A 6,000-nucleotide genomic window follows, 5' to 3' on the forward strand; every position below is an offset into this window, starting at 1 on the left:
GGTTTATACAACAGGTGGATTGTGCAGTGGGTTCTAAATATGTACCTGGTATTGGAAATTAAAATTGCAACAAACACATTGTCAATATAAACATCTACTAAAGTTTAAATAACATTTTACAGTTTAAGCTGGTGAAAGGTCATCTGTAACTACGAGAATTTGTTGAAGTATTGAAAGCAATTTTATTAAATGAGCAATTGTGCAGAGCAACCAGCCCATTTTCCCACTTCAGCTGTATATTTGACATGCACTAATTGATTTGGTTTGAACCCCTTCACATCTCCATATAGTTGAAATTTACTGACCATCACACTGTGAGAGAAGATGTTAATATACTTGCCTACTGCATGCTATTAGATTTGATGTTTCATATTATCATTTATCTTTCATCCTATGGGAAACATTGGGCTATAGAGGTGCAGCTCCAAAATCCTCCCCCTCTATACCCTGTGGCCTTCATCACCATTTAAATTATATACCACCCCTAATTCCACAGCGCTGTACAGAGAACTCATTTACATCAGTCCTTGCCCCATTGGCGCTTACAGTCTAAATTCCCTAACGCACAAACACACATGGGTCAATTTGTTAGCAGCCAGTTAACCTACCAGTATGTTTTTGGAGTGTGGGAGTAAACCGGAGCACCTGGAGGAAACCCACGCAAACATACAAACTCCTCACAGATAAGGCCATGGTCTGGAATTGAACTTGTGACCCCACGTGCTGGAAGGCAGAAGTGCTAACCACTTAGCCACCGTGCTGTCCGGGATCTTTAGGTTTTTTTTTCTTATATTTGCTCACCAGGAGTATGGCTGTCATTGGCAGCTTGGTTTTTGAATCCTTATTTTATTTTTAATCTCTGCAGTATGTCTACAGCAAGCTGAGTTGGTACCACTCCCAGTACCTCCCTCCAGCCCTTCTGCCCTCTTCCATCATGGGGCTGACTCCAGGGTAGACCAGATCACTGCCTCTGATAAATGGTTTGCCTTCCTGCAGGAGAGGGGGGAGGTGGGACTCCTAGTCATGGTCACACATCAGTGCCAGGGTTGGCAGGGAGTAGACAGTGCAGTGTCCAGGGGCGGGCTGGCCTGGGGGGGCAGGGAGGAATGAGTCCCCTGGGCTGGTCAACAAAAGTGTGTTTCGGGCCGGCCCCCCTCCCGCTCAGTGATAGGCCAAGCATTCTGCCTATCGCTGAGAATTCTTCTGTCATATGGGACACCATGTGATTGGTGCCGTCCCATGTCTGAAGAATGAGAAGTGCAGAGCGCGCAGTGCGGATGGAGACAGGTAAATGCGGTGGGGGGTTATATTAATAGTGTGTATGTGAGGGGTTTATATACTGTCTGTGTGTGTGTGTAGTGCTATTTTATTTGTGTTGATGGTGGGGCAATTTAATTTAATAGTGGGGCCTATGAAGTTAAGATGGTGTGATTGGACCTTTAATTTATTGCTGGGGTGGTTTGTGATCTATTAATTGAATGTAGCGCTGTTTGGGGAAAATGAGGTCTATTTATTTAAAGTGATTATGAATTATTTAATGCCTGGGATGGTTGTGGGAAATGGTTATATTTATTAAACGTAAATGCTATTTAATTTATTGCTGGGGCTGTTTGGAGGGAGGGAAATATGTTTATTTATTAAATGGAATACTATTAAATGTAATGTCCGGGTTAGTTGGAGGGAAATAGGTCTATTTATCAAATGTAGATACTATTATTGGTTGGAGTTTTCTAAATTTCATGTACCCATTTTTTTCTCCAAATAGGGCCTCCAATATTCCAGGATCCAGACAAGCAGCAAATGAGCAAAACAAAATTGCAGCCACAAGTGGTGACAGTGACAAGAACAGGTAGGAGAGAGCAGGACAGTCTGCCAACTGTCCTGAATCTAGTGGGGCAGTCCTGAATTTGGGTGACTGTTTTGCTTAGGACAGTTGGGAGGTATGTCCCACTTCACCATGTACTCCTCGTGAAGGCAGAACTGTGTACACCTAAAAGTAGTGCACACAGTATTGCCTGTGTATTTGTTTAAAATGATAACCATGCTACATCATAGGGGGTTACCCTGTCTAAAGTGCCCAGGCCCCCCAGAGCCTTAATCCAGGCCTGGGCATAAAAACATATATATGGATTAAGCAACACTAAAATAGCCTCTTTTTTATAGTATATATTGTACCAAAAATCACCCTTTAAGGATGGGCCGCTACTTATGGGCCAGTGCGGTGTGCTTGCCCCCCAGGCCAAAGTCTGCCAGCCCTCCCCTGGCAGTGTCCATATTGTTTGGGGGTGGATGAGTGATGCCGGGTGGCATCTAGCCCTGTACCAGGCACAGGAGTACTGTCCCTCTGTATAGTATTTATTTCCTTGTGCTGGGCTTTATCCTTATCTAGCACATCATTCTTGGTAGGCTTCTCCCACAGAGGCAAGACTGCCAAAAGGAAAGCAGCTCTCCTACGCATCTACCTTCTCCATGTACACGTAAGGGCTACGGAATTTGCTGGCGCTATATAAATAAATGATGATGAAGTGAGGGACTTGGGTTCTGTGAGAGACTGCCTTTATACCCAAGTCATGCCTATTGATGGTATACAATACACGTACGTCAGCAGTCACTAAGGGACTTAACGCTGATTTTGAGCTTAAATGGTTTTTATAAGTTTTATTATTTTTATATTGCATTGAAATTTTATTATCTAAGTTACATTGGGATAATTTTATTTGAAGTAGAATAACTTAGAACTCATTTTAATACCTCTTGTAATAATGGATTGTATACTTAGACTACTTTTTGGATAATGTTATGTTTATTCATGATTATATCTATGGAACATGTCATGTGCCTAATTACTGCATATTTTTTCTTTTGGGCGCTTGGATTATCATAACGAGCACATTGTAACTTGGAAATATAAGGTTTCCGTGATTACTAGCAATTGCGCATGCGCAATGTAAGCATGCATCCAAGCCTTTGAAAAAGCCTTTGAAATAAACACCCGTGCCGTAGGAGAAACTGCGATCATATTACTTTTCCATCTGACTTCTGATACGCCGAATATATCATGTGATCGGGAGGTGTGACTTTATAAGGAACGAACATTGCCTGAGGTGATTACCTTGATAAAGAGTCCTTGTTTGGACTTGAAACGCGTTGGTGGACCCACGGCAACCTCAGTGATTACCTGGACTTGTGATGCATCGACAATGAGGAGAGGGCTGGACCCGGGTAATCCACTTCATCTCACTGTTTATGCTTTATAATACTGTTCCATGGTATGCACATAGGAGAACCAAAAGTTCCTGTTTTATCTGTTTTAATATATGTTTCTATTAAATGGAATTATGCTATGAGCATTTTGTTTTTGGTACTATATGTTGAATGCTTAAGTACTTTTGGAGAAGAAACATCACCAACAGAGGGTTATATATGTGCTGGATACAAGAATTTATCCTGTAAGCAGAATCCCTGAGGAGACCCCTTCACGTGGTTCATTCACATCTGGTTGTAAAATTTCAGCACATTCTGTTGGAATCTATTTATTCAACACTGTTGGGACAATACTACTCTGTGTTTTTTTATTTTTGTTTGTTACAGTATTCCATATGATTATGGCACTGATGAACTCCTATCTATGTTGATCCACTTAGCGCTGGAAGGTATAAAATATTTGTTTTATACTGATTGTTTTATTACTGTTTGTTCCCACTTGTAAAGCACTACGGAATCTGCTGGCGCTATATAAATAAATGTTGATGATGATGTGTCACTAAGAATTGCCTAGTACCAAGTTTAAGGCAGATGCTCTATACACGAGGTAAAATGCCAACAGTCTTGCTCGTCTGCGGTTCTCCCATTAGGGTGGCAGAGCCAGCCTGGGCAAGATCCTTTGGTGAGCTGCACAAGCTTCGCAATACTGGGCACACTTCCCAGGAAGCCAAGTAAGTATCCCCCCTCCTCTGCCTCTTACATGTGGAACAACTACTCTCCTGTGGCACTTGCCTACGTACCTTTTGAGAACCTTGTCTGCAGCCCCAGACAAATAGTGTTGGGCAAAGTTGATGCAGGGTTTTGTCAAGGTTTCATCTACCTTGGAAAGGTAGATGAAACCTGCTATCACTTCTAGACCATGGAAGCCTCAGATTCTGGGTGTCTTCAGTCCTGGTAGGGATCATACTACAAGCTGTACAGCTAGCACTAAATATTATGAACCGCGTGGAGACGGAGGTACCTGACAATTCATTGACCCCTCTTCTAAGGCATTTTATGCACCCAGACCTGTTGAGAGGTTTCAGCTATCATGCAGGTGCAGTCATTTTATACTCTTCCTAGCAAGAATATGGCAAAATGGGTGTGTCTGTCTAAGTCAGATGCTCCCTTAGCAAATTTGTCCAGGATCACCACCATTATTATGGTTAACATTTATTATATAATATTGAAATGCCAGCATATTCCGTAACACTTTACAATTGGAAACAGCACAGTAATAAAACAAGAATGGGTATTACAAACAGTGTTTAAAGGCCCTGGTTGCGAGCTTACAATCTGTAGGACAATAGGGGTTTGATACATGAGGTTAAGTGCTGCATACTGCTCACCGGTCCAGCCAGATTGCAAAGGTAGAAAGTGCTTAGAAATAAAAAAAAAAACTGTTAAAATAGTAGTCTGTTATTTTAAAAGTAATTTTTTGGGATTTCTAGTTTCATAATTCCTTTTTAATATTTCGCTAGCCAATTGGATTGCAGAAAAACAATCCTTTTACATTTTATTTTTAGGGGCATATTCAATTGTCGGCGGAAACGCCGAAAATCTCGCGGTCCGCGCATGATTACAGTTATTACGGTAATTGTGTGCGGAAAAACAGTTAATACGATAATTTACTCGCTGGATTTCAGCTCGCAGCTCCCTGAGCCACAAACTGAAATCCAGCTACAAATTACCGTATTAACTGTAATAGTTTTAACGCCGCAGGACTTTTAAAGAATTGAATATGCCCTTTAATGTATACCAATAAAACAGAAATGCTGTTTTAAATGTGGGAAATTTGTAAGCCATAGAGTGCCCATTGTACACATATGTTCTTTTTTTTTTTCTTTTTTGTAAATTGTTGTATGTGTGGGTGTACCCCCCTATAAAAATGATTTATATATAGTTCTTTGATGAATTATTAGAAAAAAATATAGGAGGTTTGTGACTACACTCAGTGCGGTGTGTAACTTTCTGTAATCAAACAGACAGTGCCTGAGGGACATAAGTGCCTCACACCTGCTCATAGCGGGCCTCATTCAGGGTTTGACGCATTTTGCTCCCCATACACATGCATACAAATTCTGAATTACGTATGTCATGTACCTTAAGATACAGCCAATTGAAAATAAAAGCACTAGTTCTACATTGGCCATGCACAAATGCATATATTTATGCTGAATGATGTGTCTTTATGGTTTTATTTATAAATGCAAAGTTTTATATAATTGATAGTGTTGCAGGTGTCGTCATCATTTTCATCAATCAACAGGCCTCTGGTAAATGCGTATCGAGAGAAACATCCAAGTCTCATTAGGTTGCATCTCTAGAAGGCGTACTGCACTGAAGTTTACAAGCCGTATCTATACTTAGCGCTTGCCTGTCCCATACTGCCTTTCCAGATGTAATGGGGCTGCAGGGTAGGAATAGTTATCACCTCTAAATGAGGTCCTATATGTACACAAACTTAGGGAGTAGCTAGTGATGTCATGCTCTGATGCTTCTTGTCATGCCATGAGTCATTTGAGAGGCCCCTGAAAAATATGTTGACTTGCACTGGTTTATACGTATAAGGCGAATAAAACTGCTCTGACAGGCATGCTTTTTAGGAGTTGTTAGAACTTGGGGCACAGATGGAGAAATGCAATAAGGTATTAGGGGTAAGGATAATGATGCTAAGTTTGTAATCCGTTGCACAATAAATAAATCTGTGATCTTGAAAAGGTGTTGGAATAGATATTATGAAGTGCAACAAACATG

This window comes from Mixophyes fleayi, chromosome 8 (assembly GCF_038048845.1).
Source record: "Mixophyes fleayi isolate aMixFle1 chromosome 8, aMixFle1.hap1, whole genome shotgun sequence".
NCBI lineage: Eukaryota > Metazoa > Chordata > Amphibia > Anura > Limnodynastidae > Mixophyes > Mixophyes fleayi.